The sequence below is a fragment of the Salvia splendens genome, chromosome 14 (assembly GCF_004379255.2).
Source record: "Salvia splendens isolate huo1 chromosome 14, SspV2, whole genome shotgun sequence".
NCBI lineage: Eukaryota > Viridiplantae > Streptophyta > Magnoliopsida > Lamiales > Lamiaceae > Salvia > Salvia splendens.
The window spans coordinates 13,795,500-13,812,850 of record NC_056045.1 but is presented as its reverse complement, the minus strand read 5'-3'; the positions used below and the strand labels follow the sequence as shown (position 1 = coordinate 13,812,850).

The window sequence follows — 17,351 nt, the reverse complement described above, 5'->3', positions numbered from 1 at the left end:
GGCCTCTTTCACCTAGATATTGCATCTAATGTATTCAATTTATATAAGAAGAATTTAAATTACGATACACTACTTTATGCATAAATCACCTATCTTTTAGTTTAAGATGTAAATGTAGTTTCTTTAAAATAATTTTATTGACTAATGATTTAAGAAATATAAATCCAGTTTTGAAAATACAATTAAAAAGCTCATTATAATTTTCTTGCAAATTTATAATCCTTTATAATATATCTATCTCTGATCTATAATCTATAAATATATAAAGTAACGGTTTTTTTGAAAAATTTTGGGTTGAAATCAAAGAGAGTTTCTGCCATTTGCAAAAAATTGTATGTTTCAAAATTGCATTTATATTTCTTAAAATCATTAATATGAAGTATGTAGAATCGACAAATTATGCAGAAATGTATTGAAATATGTGTTTTAATCCTTTTTATGTCATTAACCAGCGGTTTATTTCTATCACACATGTTAAAAAATCTACAGAGATTGGCTCAATGTATACATTTGCCTTTTATTTAGGTTTTGTGCAAAGCTTCTTAAAAGTATTCATAAGAAGCAATATAATTGATGTAACTTTTGGACTTTTTTTATTATCTTTGATTGATTGTAAATCAGTCAATCTATCAATCAAGTTTTTGTTTTGTACAATTGACAACTTACTTTTTGCATAATATATGTATAAGAGAACCCAAAGGAATGAATTATAGTACTCCCTCCGTTTCACCATAGTTGAGACAAAACTTTTCGGCACGGAGTTTAAGAAAGGGATGTTGAGTGTGTTGAATAAATAGATAAAATAAGTAAGAGAGAGAAAAGGTGGAGAGAATAAAGTAGAAAGTGAATAAAGTAGAGAGAAAAAAGTAAGAGAGAGTAAAGTAAGAAAGAGAAAATAATTACCATATATGAAAATGACTCAACTATGAAGAAACGGAGGGAGTAATATTTTAAGATTATGTTCAATATTCATCCAACTCAAAAGAATGAATTATAATAACTGGTGCTCAAAACATAAGATGAAAATTACTAATAGAAATTTTGAGTATCGAAGAATATAGTACTCTCATCATCATTCATAGTGAACAACAAAGAAGACTACAAAATTCAAAATTGTACCAAAGAAGTGTTAGGGTTTTGTATACTAGAAATCACCTTTCGATTGATTGGATACTGTAAAACTCTAATTGTTATTTTCCAATAAATGCAACAGATTATTTTTTGTCATAATGTTGTTATGTTTTACATTTAATGGTTGTTTATTACATATTTAAATATATAAGCAAACGTAACAAAGTCTAAGTCTTTGTTTTAGTAGACCGGTTGTGGGCGTCGTCCAATTTAAGGTAACACGGTCAGTTCTAAACAAAGAAAAATAAGAATTTCACAACCTAGATAGGCCTAGACTACCTATCGTGAAAGGTTGCAATGTCAGTCTGATTATTTCTAAGCCTTATTGAAATAAGATGACGTTGGTGTGGTATAGCACTGAATGGATCTAACAGCAAGACGAGTCTTTATGCTATCTACTGAAAGACGAGGTTTTGATAATTAATTTCTTAATCAATGTACGTTAGCATTGAGCATACGATATTGAGTATCTACTACTTTGACTTACCAAAGGTGCGGGTTTTTCGTCACCCAACGATCCAGGTATATTGGGTAGTGGCGATCATTATCTAGCGGTGCTAGGATTGCTATTACGTTGAATCGTGCGCGAGGAGAGTCTCGTTTGATAACATCCACAAGAGGAGCTCGAAACAAGGTTTTATTATTTGGAACCTAGCTAGTTGGAGTTTAATTACTCTATGAATAATAAATAAGAGTTTCTTGCTAGGTCCACTCTTGGAGATTAAAATATGTTAATTAATTAAGTCCATAGCTGACAATAATTAATTAATGGATGTTTCTATCTTAAGCGCGGGAAATAAATTAAATGCAATTAAAGGAAATCCGGAATACTTGTAATTTCGGATTTGGAAGGCAGTGCAATATTACTTCTGTAGTGGCTGCTTGTAATATTTTAATATAAGCTTATATTAAGTTGTGGGTTCAATTTAATTAGTAAAAAGCTAATTGGGTGATGTCTGTTCCAAATTCTTCCTTAGATCCCTGACTGGGCCCAATATGTGACTTAATATAAATAGGAGAATAAAGGAGACAGAAAAAACAATAATTTGGTTGAGAATTTTCGTCCCCCTCAGAGAAAGAGAGAGTTCGAAACTTTGCCTCCTCCGTTAGCTGAGTTCTGTCTTCGTTATTCAAGTCCTAGTACGTTGGTGAGATTTTCCCACACAAATATCAGCGTATAGTCCGGGACACCAGTCAGAAGGTCCGAAGTCGAGTACTGAAGATCTTCACGTGGAGAAGACGCAAGCCATCATCGATTCTTGATTGAATCAACACGGTAAATTGGCTAATTCCGTAGTAAGCATGTTTTAGGGATTTTATATGCTAGAGCATGTTTTAATTCAAGTTATGAGCATGATACATGTGATAATTACGCGAATATAATTTGTCTAAATAATCTGCTAAATAGATCAAATTTATGTGATCGATAAATTGATGCACGCTTCCACTGCCAACCCTTCAAGAAGAAGGATTATATAAGGAGAAAAGATGATATTTTTATGATAAAAAAAATATAGCAAATGTGGTCTCTATTTATAGAGGCTAAAAAATTATGAATTTTTATAATTATTTAATATAATAGATAAAAAAAATATAAATTTAAAGAAAAATATTTATTAACCAATGAGATTGTGCCATTTGGTACATTGATTTATTTATTGACCATTGGTTTATGGAGTAGCATCTTATTAATCACGTCAATAACACTCCTTCACGTTTTTATGAGTATTATCCAATGTATAATGGTGCTTTATTCAATGACAACCTATCATGTCATGCATCTTACATTAAATTTCTATAATACATGTTAAAAGATTTATACAATATACTCAAAAAAATTCATGAACTGAGCGTGAAAACAAAAATTCTCACAACTTGACTTTTATATATGTATAGATAGTGAACAATTTTTCATGAAACTGGGGCGGGAAAATGGATTTTTTTGGTATTCCGCTTTTATATATTTATAGAAAATTTTTTTATAAAATTATAAAATATGCAAAATAAAATAAAAACAAATAAAAAATTTGTAAAAATTAAAATATAAACAATCTTAGGAAGGTGCGAAATTTTAGGAATTAGAGAACATGTCATTCTCATTATCCATAGACCATAGTGATCAAATTAAAAAAATGAGAAATTGTAAAATAGAAAGAATATTATATACAGAGAAAAATAGAGATTTTTTTTGTGAATAGAACTATAGCAAATGTGATCTCTATTTGTAGAGGATAAAAAAAAAAGAATTTTGGTTCAATTTATATTATATATACATTTAATATATAAAAGATATTTGAATATTAAATAAAACATTTATTGTCCAATGACATTGTAACAAATGGCATAATCACATATATTCCTCAACCACTTAGTCTTATTTTATGCATCGATCTAAAGAGTTTTCATTTTAACCATTGGATATATATAAGTGTGATTTGACTAATTTGACAACTCTTTATGTTATATATTCATGTCAATCATATGTTAAGATATTATATTATATGCTAATGAAATTTTATAATATAGCGAACAATTTTTCATGAAACTGGGCGGGAAAATAGATATTCCGCTTTTATATATTTATAGATGCGCCAACAAGAAGCTCATATTCGACTCCAGCAAGATATAATTGAAGAGTTATGGGCGCGTAGGATTGCACGCTGATATATAAAATGTAATTTATTTGTATCATTGTTTTTTTTAAAAGTTTACTAGAAATTTTTTTAATTGTACTATGTAAATTTTTTTTATATTTAATGAAATTATTATAGCTCCGTATTTGTGTCGGACTTTTAATTTACGTATTTGTGAATTTGTTTGCTTGGCTAGGGCGTCGGCTAGTCCCAATGCTAGCCTATTACTAGGCTGGGAAGTCCTAGTGATGAGGCAGGAAGTGTTTTTGGCTAGTCATAGTACTAGCCTATTGGCTAGGGTGTGCTATTGTGGATGCTCTAATACATAGATAACTAAAAGAATTATCAAAACAAATAGAAACCTTCATCTGTCCCAATAAATATGAAACATTTGGTTTTCGGCACATGATTTTATGTAGTGTTGTTTTGTGAGTTAATGAAGAGAGAGTAATGTAAGAGAGATGATAAAGTAGAGATAGCGTTGTTCCATTTTAAGAAACGTTTATTTTTAATGGGACAACCAAAAAAAGAAAACGTTTCATTTCTAACAGAGGGAGTATATGCTAAATGGTGACATACCTCTTGTTCTGTTGTTCACAATAAAAACCTTCATACTTCCTTTGTATCTAAGTGGTATTCATTTTTTTTATTGTCCCACCCCGTAGCTGAGTTATTTCCATTTTTTTGGAAATAGTAACACATCTCCTCTCTCTTACTTTAATTCATTTTTTACTTTATTCTCTGTTCATCTCTCTACTTCATTTTTTTTCCTACTTTATTCTCTCTTCACTTAACTCAATTAACACAATTTTTTTAAAACCCGCCTTAGAACAAAAATACCTCTACTACAAAGGGACGAATGAAGTACATAGTTACGGGAATACATGAAAGATAAATGCAACAGACAACTCCAATCCCACAACATGTTCACAACAATACATACCATAACAAACCAAGACGTACCAGCCCAGGAGATTAACAACCGAAGTTGTCATATCTCATCACAACAAAAGTTTGCCTATTAAACAATGATTACAAACCAAGTTCATTTTTGCTAATAAAAATCAAGAATGTAGGTAATGTACGCATGTCGTTTAGATCCGGGCAAGTCAATGACAACATCAAGATGGTCATGTTTCTCAAGTAAGATGTGGATTGCCTCAAATTATCTTTGATCGATGAGCCTCATATGTGTTCCAAAATCTCGACAGTCTTTGTTTGTTTGTTGCTTAGATCAATCTGATTATCGATCCTTGATGACAGACTGAAACGACACGATTTCGCTCTCCTTCATTGTCATCTTTTATCATTGTGGCTTGCTCAAGTTGGATTGTCAACTGATCAAGCTGGCCAGGTGCGTGCCTTCTGCCTGCGAACATAGGTGAGTGGATCCAGTGGAGATTCAGACTGATCAAATGTACTTAATCCTCCTTGAGTGAGATGAACAGAGGGACATAAAAGTGTTTTCAAAACCTTAACCCACAATACTATTAACTAGTATAGGGAAGTAAGGATCGATCCCACAGAGATCATGTGTTTAACATTGGTTGCGGACACGAATGGGATGGTTGCTGCCACGCTTCACTACGGTGGGTTAAGTTTGAGATTCTTCACTCGTGATATTAAACTTGCTAAACTGAGCAACTTACTTAAGCTTAACAAAAATCTACTTGGTCAACTCATAATGAAACTTTCCTGAAAGGGACAGACAGTGCAAAGTGGACGACTGTCAGTCTCCTGCAAAAAGGACGATAAAGTAAAACTTTTCCAACAACTTCATCTTCTTCACAGAATTAACATAAAAGAAACAAAGTGAAAACATATCTGAACAATTACGAACAATGAAAGATCATAACAACTTGTAAACTTGAATCTGCTCCCAAGAACTAAACCACACCCACGTGAACAAGAACTAAACCATTATCATGCAGAAACAAATATTCAGCTACTAGATCTAAACATCCTGATCAGTTTATCCATAATTTCTTCACAACTAGACAGAAGCATAAATCGAAAGCTCAGATCCAAACAAATCGAAACGTAACTGAACATTTTAGCTAAAATCTGCATCATAGGACTAAAATCGAAATAAGAACAGAGATATCATGCATGGTAAGCAAGCATTTCAACACATATCGGAATCAAACACTAAATTTACTAATCCAAAAGCATTGAGTCTGCAACAGTGAATGTAAATTGAAAATAGACAGTCGAAAACAGAGATTGTTTCATCGCCTCTTCTTGAAGCGGAATAACAGAACTAAGGATTGAAATGACAAAACCAACACCAAACACCTTCTAAACTAAACTAAGCTAAGAACCAAGAGTGTATGTGACTGGGATCAGGAATTTTGAGTAGAATGAGCTGCCATTTCACCTCTGGAAGAGAGCTGAAGACTAATGAGCGTCCCTCGCCGGTTGGAAGCTGCCTCCTTCCTCCTTCTCTATTTTCATTTATAGGAAGGCGTGAGGTCTTGATCCTTAGGGCATTTTTCTCTGAAAAGTCTGCTTTACCCTCTACCCTTGGGGATCTTTCTTGTGTGACGCATCAGTCTTCTAATTTGGTGCTCCCGCTGCATGCCATCTGATCCAACTTGATCCGTTTGCGCAGCAAATTTGACTCCTTCTCCTGATCCATTCGCCCGCCCAGTTGATCAACTTGTTTTCTGAAAATGGCGGACTTTCATACACAACTAGCTCAAAATTAGACGTTAGTTCACAGAATTTGATGTAGTTTTATGACAGAACACATGCGTGAAACGAGCCTCATCACAAACCCTCTAGACTTTAAGTTGTGTTAGAATGCATTCTTACTATGATGTCGGAAGGTATGATCTCTCAAATCATCTCTCTTTAGCTTCCGACCACTCTGTTTTAAAACCCTTTGTTCCCTTTTGGCATGGAACAGTATCATCCTCATCCCACTTGATATCATCCTCGTCCTCCATGATATAATCCTCGTCAAAGTTGATACTATACACTCTAGAAGTATTTGTGTTTCTTATGGCCTCCCATGCATCTAACTCTAAGACATTCACTTCATTTTTATGCCCTCAACAATCTCTCCATTGACGGTCTTTTTCCAAAACTTATTTTCCAGTCGTCAAAGTGTGGCCATGGCTTATTCCTCATAAATTTTGCATTGGAATCAACCTGAAATGAAGACAAAAATGTAAACCAGTTATTGCAAGTGCATAAGAATGAATTTTTACCAGAACATAATGCACCTAATGCTTCACTAGGTTCGCAAAGCACGTTATGAAAAATTACCTTTATTGTTCCCACTAATCATTATCGCAATTGATTACTAAGTCCTTTGAGGTTAAATCCATACCCAACAACGAGTAGTAGTTTTTCTTCCACACAGTATGGGGATTTACCTTGAGGCAAGTATCCGGGAACTCGCGCCGGCATGGCTTCCTCAAGCTTATGTAAATACTCAACCCTTAATCCATTGTATAACTTCCATCCATGTGTGACAAGCTCCTTTAATGAGGATCAAATTATTTCTTCTTCCCTAATTGACCAAACGCGTCTTCCTTTTTCAAAGTAAGAGCATGCCCAACACTACCTGAGACTGATTTAGAAAGGGATGCAATTATAGAAACAATATTGTTAAATTGTACTCCCTCCGTCCTATTAAATATGCAACATTTGCTTTTCGGCACAAGATTTTATGTAGTGTTGTTTCGTGAGTTAATGAAGAGAGAGTTAAGTAAGACAGAAGAAAAAATAGAGTGAGTATTGTATCCATTTTTAGAAACGTTTCATTTTTAATGGGACAGACCAAAAAGGAAAACGTTTCATTTCTAATGGGACAGATGGAGTATACATTAACATCAGCTTTCCTATCATAGATGTTATTTTTATAAGTACATTCTTAGATATAATGAAATGGTCATGTTGATCAATTGCTAACTATATAATAGTATATTGTTAACTACAACCAAATTTGCACCATTAGTTTTTAGAATCTGGTGGTCCACATTATGCAATGTGGATTTTAATTTTTAATTTTTTTAATTAACAAAAGGGCAAAATTGTCATACGTGATTTGCTCCATCTTCTTCTTACCGATTCCGTAACAATTATTACCTAATTCAATCCGTAATCTTCGTTAATTTCAGAATCATTTTGTGAAGAATTCTGCGTTTGCAATTCTGAGCAAATCTCGTCATATTGGATGTCGAATTCAGTTGTGATCAACGGCCATCCCAAATTTGAGCAAATCTTCTAAAATCGGACGACCAATTCTATGGATTTTGATTGAATCTGTCGTTTTCAGGTTGATTTAATCCACTATCAATATGTTTTACGTTGATATAATCGATGCCCATTCAGATTTTTCTTTTAATCGGTTGTTTCTTTTTTATTTATTTTTTCGTTTTACATTGAATTCCAGCTTATAATTGACGCCGAAGTTGTTATCTTATGGACTCTTTATCTAACACAGGACCAATAGAAGGTATATTCTTTGAATTTCAACTGTTCTATAACTTTTAGTAGTCTTTTTGGTGAGTCACAACTAGAGTTGTCAAGTGGGCCATGCAGGGCCAGCCCCACTGAGGCCCGCCTATATTTAGCTTAGGGGAATTATCACATCAAATGGCTTTAATTTTCTTCCCAAACTGAGTAAGAACAATGTTACAAAACTGAGGAAGAAGTACCCCAACATCAGATTTGCTTTGCATAAAAAAAGTCCAAACAAATCTAGAGTAATCATCTATTATGGTGATGAAGTATTTGAAACCTTGATTAGTGCTAGGTACCACAGTGTATAAGATCAATGCAGCTATTTGCTTCAGAAAGACGAGTGTTTCTGATTTGCAAGGGGACACATTTCACACAGTTAAGGAGTTTTATTTGTGAAATGAAGAACATCAGTCATAGACCTCAAATTGTCATAGGATAAGTGTCCTAGTTTCCTGTGCCATACATCAATGCTAACAACAGAATTAGCACAAGGAATTACAGTACAAGCTGTAAACGAAGAAGGAATAGCAGAACCTTTATTTTTTGTCTAGGTTGTACAAATTGCCTATTCGATTACCCCTCCCAATCACAGTTGCGTTTCCCTGGATTTCAAAAGAATTGTGAGTGAAAACCACAGTACAAGAAAGTGAAACTGATGGAGATAGATTGAAAGTGAAACTAGGGACACAAAGGATAGAAGAGTTACAGAGGAATTTAAGGTAATGTAACTGAAGCAGTTGCAACATTCGGAAGATGTACATAAGCCTTTTTAATGGCAGAATAAGTGTTAAACATGGATAAGTCACAACTAACATGGTGAGTATCTCTTGTGTCTAGAATCCACATAGGTGTAGATGCAGTGATTTGAAGCAACAAAAGGAATGAAAGGGTACATGTGAAAGGAACACAGTTTGTGGATGGGGAATTATTTAGTGCGGCAGAAGATTTGATAGAGAAAATGTAGTTATTTTGGTGGAGATAGAGTGACAGTAGCAGCAAGTTGAGTATGCAATGGATGAATGAGCTACTGGCACTGCTCAGTAGATTTTATGGAGTGAAAGACGAAAGTAAAACAAAAACAGAAATTCAATTAGAGTAAAAGTCAATCTTGTCCAAAACATTCACTTTTTGATAAACAGGTTCATAACAAATGAAAATGTCGACGAATTAGTCCTTTTTTGATGATTCCGTCAAAAAACTAACGGTCAACGCTATTTGCACAGTGACATAACCGTTAGTTTTTTTACGGAACCGTTAACAAAGACCACTCCAACAATGATATCATTTGTTATGGATCTATTTTTCAAAAAGTGAATGGTTTGGACCAAATTCGTATTTTAGTCATATGTTGAGGACCAAAATTGACATTTACTCTTCAATATTAAAGAAGAACAATCCTCCAAAGAGGCCAAGATAATCATCCGAAGAGACCTACGATTGATACCGTCCTAATACACTTTATTTTTCGAGGTTTCTAGCTCTTCTAAAGAGGAGCTATTTATAGCGATCCTATGAACTATAATCTAGGAAAGTGAATCAACCTATAAATAAGCAAGGAAACAAATCCTCAATATATAAAATAATCTTTCAACAATCTCCATAATAATGAAAATAATCTCAAGAGATAATGGAGATCATTAGCTTGATCTATATAGGAGATGGCATGCTAACACCAGTGGATGGAGAGATAGAAAATTTATCACATGAATCATCAAAGCTATCATCTACAAAATTCACAAATTTGGAGAAGTTGCTCTCCCTAGCATTGAACTTGCTCTTTCCCTTCCCAAAACTTAGAAGAAATCCATGAAGAGAGAAACATTTATCCACCATGTGGTTAGTCTTGCCACAATGAGAACACAATTTGCTTTTATTGTGGATTGTGTTGGGAAAAGTGGTGATAATTATCAAAGAGTATGAAAAATAAATTGATACTTGCAGAGCGGAACCAGGATAATTCTTTCCCTCTTGCTGGATTAAATGATAGGACCTAACCAAGAAAACAAATTTGATGCAGAAACGTGAGACGAGAATTTTTACATGGAAAACCCAGAACGGGAAAAACCATGAGACCTAAGTCTAAATCTTCCACTATGTATACAGTAAGCTTACAAAATTCTCCCTACACTCTATAGGGGAAACACAAATCTTATGTTGAATAACTTGGAATACACACAAGAGGAGTGAGCTACAATTTTAAGGGTGATAGGAATTTCCTTACTTTTTCTTCTCTCAAAATGAACTCACCAAAATTCTCTCTTGCTCTCTCTCACTAGTTGCTACGATTTGCAACTCTTGCACACTTCTTCTTCGGCAGAAATGAGCTCTATTTATAGGAGGAATGAGCTGCAAATTTCCACTCCTATAGCCACCCTCTACGGCCACAACATTTGAAGAAATAGGGGAGGTGTGCAGCAATCTTACTACAAATGTTGAAAAACCCATTTCCAAACACTATTTGCAATAAATGCAAATCTTCACAAGCTTAGTACACTATTGTTGGCTTGTGGCACATCCACAATGAGGTGGATTCGTCTCAACAATTCTCCCCCTCATCCTCATGTGGGGATTCAACCAGACCCGCTTCTCGTTTGCAGATCTCAAGCTTATCTCGAGGTAAGGACTTGGTAATCATATCGGCACCGTTCTCATCGGTGTGCCCCTTCTCCAGCCGCATAAGCTTTCTATCAAGTGCTTCTCGTATCCAATGATACCTCACATCAATATGCTTCGTTCTTGAGTGAAAACTCGAATTCTCACTCAAGTGAATTGTGCTTTGACTGTCGCAGTAAAGCACATACTTTTCTTGCTTCAAGTCCAACTCTTGCAAAAACTTCTTCAACCACAACATGGCTTTACAAGCCTCCGTCGCAGATATGTACTCAATTTCCGTAGTGGATAATGCTACTCATTTTTGAAGTTTCGATTGCCACGAGATAGCTCCCCTTGCAAGTCTCATCAGGTATCCAGACGTGGACTTCCTGGAATCTACGTCATCAGCCATGTCCGCCACCGGATATCAATCTAGTAGGATATGGTTGTCGCCAAACTTCAGACAAAGTTTAGAAGTACCTCGCAGGTACCGAAATATCTATTTCACTGAAGTCCAATGATCTTTTCCCGGGTTAGAGAGAATTCTACTAACCACACCAACTGCGTGAGCTATGTCTGGTCTGGTGCATATCGTAGCATGCATTAGACTGCCCATTGCAGAAGCATATGACACCTTTTGCAACTCTCCCTTTTATGTCTCACTTGTCGGGCATTAAGCAGAGCAGAGCAGAGCTATTGCATCGAAGTGGAGTGGTGCTGGCTTCGACTTGCTCATACTGAATCTTTCAAGAACTTTATCAACGTATTGTTCTTAAGATAACCAGAGCTTCTTGTTCTTTCTATCCCTGAAGATCTTCATTCCAAGGATCTGCTTGGCTGCGCCCAAGTCTTTCATTGCAAAAGACTCGCTTAGCTCTCTGTTCAACTCATCAATCTTGCTGGCATCATGGCCTACAATCATCATGTCGTCAACGTAGACTAACAGTATGATAAACTCTCCCCTTGTGAACTTCTTGAAGAAAACACAATGATTTGAGGTGGTCTTGTTGTAGCCATGGGTCGACACGAAGGACTCAAACTTCATGTACCATAGTCTGGGAGCTTGTTTTAGGCCATAAAAGCTCTTCTTCAACCTGCACACAAGGTTCTCTTTCCCTTTGACTTTGAACCCTTCAGGTTGGTTCATGTAGATTTCTTTATCTAAATCTCTATGTAGAAACGCAGTCTTCACATCAAGTTGCTCTATCTCCAAGTCTGAGCTGGCAACAATCGCGAGCACGACTCTGATTAAAGACATCTTACCACTGGTGAGAAAATATCTTCAAAATCAACACCCTTTCTTTGACTAAAACCTTTCACAACCAGTCTGGCTTTGTACCTTGGTTGTGAGTTGTGCACCCCACCCTTCAATTTGTAGATCCACTTGTTTTCCAGTGGTCTCTTGCTGGCTTGCAACTGCACCAAGTCATAGGTGTGATTTTGAAGTAAGGAGTTCATCTCCTCCTTCATGGCCTCTAACCACTTCTCCTTTTTGTCATGCGCCATGGTTTCAGCAAAACTCTGTGGCTTGGCTCTCCTCTATCAGTGAGCATTACATACTCATGAGGGCTATATGTCGTAGAAGGTTTTCTTTCTCTAGTAGACCTTCTGAGGGACTTAATCTTGTGCAGGTTGAATCTCCTTGTCACATGCTTCATTATCAACCGAATCGCCTTGCTCCGGTTGGATATCTCTCCCCGTAATCTTGAACCATCGGTGAAGAAACTGGATCGAAGTTGACAGGAACTTCTGAATTAGATTCGGGCTTTTCTTTCGCATCATCAGGAACTTGATCTTCAAGGAATATGACATCCTTGCTTCTGATGACCTTCCTGTTAATCGGGTCCCATAATCTGTAACCAAACTCTTCATGAGCGTATCCCAAGAAGATACATTGTTTGGTTTTGTCATCAAGATTGGATCTCTCATCTTTTGAAATGTGCAAAAATGCCTTGCAGCAAAAAACTCTCAAGTGTTTGTAAGACGCGTCTTTTCCGGACAAAAATCTGTCTGGAACGTCACCGCCCAGAGGAGTTGATGGAGAAAGGTTGATCAAGTCCACTACAGCCCTCATAGCATCACCCCAAAAGGGTTTTGGCAGTTTGGAATGCGACAACATGCATTTGATTCTTTCACAAATCATTCTGTTCATCCTCTCTGCCACTCCATTGTGTTGTGGAGTCTTTGGGTAACTTTTGTCAAGCTTGATACCATGGTTCTTGCAGTGCAGCTCAAATGGGCCTTGGTACTCGCCGTTGTTATCTGCACAAACACACTTCAATTTCCTTCTCGTCTATCTCTTGACTTTTGCTTGAAAATTCTTAAAGACCTCCAAGGTTTGGTCTTTGGTTTTCAGAGCAAAACACCAGACTTTTCTCAAAAAATCGTCAATGAAGTGACGAAATATAATGCGCCACCAAGAGTTATGTCTTTCATGTAGCACAAATCTGTGTGCACCAAATCAAGAGGCTGAGCTCTTCTTGAGGGAGAGAAGCTCTTTAATGCAACTCTGTGTTGTTTTCCGGCCAAACAATCAACTCAGGTTTACAAACACACTCCTTTTACCTCAGGGATGAGGGTTCTTCTAGCCAAGATCTCAAGACCCTTCTGGCTCAGATGCCAAGCCTCTTATGCCATATCTCAATGGAGGAATTTTTGACGACTGCATTCACTTCTCCATTGGAAAACATTCCATGCATCAAGTAGTGCGAATTTTGCCTTTTGTTGCAATGAGGGAGCCTTTTATGAACTTCCATTTTTCTTCGCCGAAATGGTTGATGTAACCATCATCGTCGAGCTTGCCAGTGGATATAATGTTGAGTCTGATATCAGGCACATGTCGAACATCTTTCAGAACGAGCTTACATCCCGTGCCAGGTAGATGAATGTATCCAATACCAGCAACTTCTGTCATGCCGTGATTGGCCATTCTGACTTTACCAAAGCTGCCACCGGTGTATGATGCAAACATATCATGATACGGTGTAATGTGATATGATGCACCCCAATCAACGATCCAGTCACTATGTTGGCATGACGAACTCACACAAGCATCATCGCAAACTACTACAACATCGCCATCAGTTGCAACTGCCGTTATGTCCTTCTCAGCATTTTCATTATTTCCCCGCATTTGATCACTTTTCTTTTTTTTTTCTGCAGTCTCTTTCGTAGTGGTTTGGAGCACCGCCGTAGTGGCATTTGAAGTCCTTTTTATGTTTAGACTTCCCCCTAGATTTCTCTCTCGTGTTTTGAGAGTTTTTATTTTTACTTCTCCCTCAATTACAATTTTCAGCAACCATCGCCTGTCTCAAAGAATGATCTTGCTCCCTTCTTTTGATTCTTCGTTAAGAAGACAATCTTTGACCATCTGGAAGGTCAATGCTCCCCGTGGAGCCTAGTTGCTGATTGACACTACAAGAGTGTCCCAACTATCCGGCAACGAACTGAGTAGCAATAAAGCTATCACTTCATCAACACGAGAAATCTTCATGTCGATAGATTGGTTAATAAGACCCTTCAGGTGCTTCATCATGTTGGCACTCTCCACATATTGCAATCGAACGATTTTGCTGATGATGGATGCTTTGTTCAAGGCATTTTTCCTCTCAAACATAGCTTCCATTTTCTTCCAAAGAACTTCAACCTTTTCCTCATTGGCGAAATGATGGAAGGTATTGAGTTCGATGAAGCGCCGGATGTAACCAACAATTTTTCTATGCATGATGATCCATTCATCATCACTCATATCTTTTAGTTTGGCATCATCTCCCTGTAAGGGCAAATAGAGATCCTTACAGTAGATGAGATCCAACATGCTTGGCTTCCAAATTGAGTAATTCGATCTGCTCAATTTGAACATGCCACCAAACGAAGACGATTCCTCCATTTTTAATCTACCTCAGAACCACGATGGCTTTGATATCACTTGTTGGGAAAAGTGGTGATAATTATCAAAGAGTATCAAAAATAAATTGATACTTGCACAGCGGAACCATAATAATTCTTTTCCCTCTTGCTGGATTAAATAATGGGACCAAACCAAGAAGACAAATTTGGTGCAGAAATGTGAGACGAGAATTTTTACGTGGAAAACCGAGATTGGGAAAAACCATGAGACCGAAGTCTAAATCTTCCACTATGTATATAGTAGGCTTACAAAATTCTCCCTACACTCTATATAGGGGAAACACAAATCTCAAGTTGAATAACTTGAAATACACACAAGAGGAGTGAGCTGCAATTTTAAGGGAGATAGGAATTTCCTCACTTTTCTTGTCTCAAAATGAACTCACCAAAACTCTCTCTCGCTCTCTCTCACTAGTTGCTATGATTTGCAACTCTTGCACACTTGTTCTTCGGCAAATTTCCACTCCTATAGCCACCCTCTATGGCTGCAACATTTGAAGAAATAAGGGAGGTGTGCACAATCTTACTGCAAATGTTGAAAAACCCATTTCCAAACACTATTCACAATAAATGTAAATCTTCACAAGCTTAGTCAACTATTGTCGGCTTGTGGCACATCCACATTGAGGTGGATTCATCTCAAAAGATTGAGCATCATTAAAAGAATATGATTGAAGGAATTAGAGAAGATGCACCACCATGCATCAATCGTGTCCTGCAAAACAAGGGAGAAAACTTTGGATATAGAAGGTAGAGGAACAATGGATAGGATACTTGATCGGATCTGAGAAAAACTAGAGTTGAGGCCGATCAAAAATTGCATGCTACACTCTCTCTTTTGGTAATGATGCCACTTCGAAGCACTGTTGCATCGGCATGTACCACAGATACACCATGCAATTGGCTGAGAATGCCTATATTCTTCCCAAAGGATTCTCAAATTGGTGAAATAAGTATTGATGTCATCCTGCCCCTGCGATAGAGACATGAAATAAGCACGAGCCGTGTCACATAGATCGGACCAGATGTCATGAGGATTATCGAGATACATGACGCTCGAGCAAATTTGAGGTGAGATCGAATTCCCATTCCTGAGCCACGATCCACCATGCTATTGCATCGAAGCTACACGGGGAAGAATAGATCATCATCGGCTGGCCCAAGGAGAGCACCGTTAACAAAATTGATTTTATTCTTCGCCACAAGAGCTGTGGTGACAGATGTGCTCCAATTGATGTAATTGGCGCCAGTTAGAACATGAGGACCCAGCTGAAAACTCGGACTATCACTTGGATGTAGATAGTAAGGGCTTGAGGTATCCTCCATCAGAGGAACCGGATGAGTGGCACCACGATTGTGATTCATCATGAAGAAGAATACTGAACCACCACTTTTTATTGATAATTGTTGAATACTGAATAGGATCGAATTGTGTGTTTATTAACATAGAGTATGTACCCTTAAATAGGGATCAGAGACATACAAAAATATTTACATTGATTCTGTTCATGATAATTAAGGTATGATATCCCTGATTTTCCTCTTAGTATTTCCTCCTTGATTTCCTTGATATACTCTGATTTCTTCCCTTGCTAACAATAATAATCCAACCAACCGAATACACAGTGTTCTATTTATACTATCAGCTATTACACAAATATATCCAAGTAAAACAACCTGTACATCTAACTAACTTGATCACGTCCAAGGCTGACTAGATGCTTAGTCATGCAGCTGTCTCAATGCTGAGTCTCGAGCTTCACCACCTTTCTTTTCTCACGCATGCATGCCTTACTCGCTCATCATCTTTCACATATATCTGATCTGCTGCAACTCCGAACCTGCCCCCTCACTAAGCAGCCGTCGCCATCCTGCTTCTGCCCTTGTGCGTCGTCAGTTTGTGGTCCAGCAACGGAGTCATCGTTGCTGCCACGATCAACATCCTGCTCTCTCTATTCTCTGGAGTCTGGTCTCTCTTTGTGATTGACGACTTGTGAAGAAACTGCCCCAATAGCTTTTCTGTTCTTGCTCCTCTGTATCTCATTTCTGTCAATTGTGAATTACAGATTGATGAAGATGGTGATCTTACAATTGTAAAGTTTAATTGCAGATTAAGGATGGAGGTAAATACTGGGAGCAGAGGAGTCTCTGGCGTTTGATCTTGGACGAAAAGATTTGGGCTCAAAACAAACATCCTCTTCGGCCTTTATTAAGGTTATACTTAACTTAATTCCTTTAGGCCCAATTGTTATAACACATTTGAACCCTCTGGTCCAACACGAAAATACTCCCTACGATCAATCGGTTCAGAAATCAATCACAACTTCACCTTAATTTCTTTAGCATTAAATCCGTTGTATAAATTAACATTTAATACTTTGGTGTTAACCCAAGTACTAAACGTTATTTAAACTCTTCTTGGTCGTCCATAAAACTAATCTCCTTCTTCGTTTCCAATCGCATCTCTCACGTTTGCTGCATAGTCGAGTACTTCAATAAAATGAATTGAGCTCTTGATTAATAACTCCACTAATTGATGAAAAGAACAAAGACAAAATGAAGTTTCCTTCAAATTTTGACGTCCTTTTGGGAGCAATTAAAAAGTAGAAAAAG

At 36.8% G+C, this 17,351-nt stretch overlaps 1 long non-coding RNA gene across 1 annotated transcript; it reads left to right on the top strand.

The window, feature by feature from the left end:
* Positions 1-7,920: 7,920 nt before the first annotated feature.
* LOC121765176 lies at positions 7,921-16,930 on the top strand. The gene is made up of 3 exons (XR_006042747.1): positions 7,921-8,049; positions 8,167-8,229; positions 16,849-16,930. It is a non-coding gene; the product is annotated as an uncharacterized LOC121765176 (long non-coding RNA).
* The last annotated feature ends 421 nt before the right edge of the window (positions 16,931-17,351 follow it).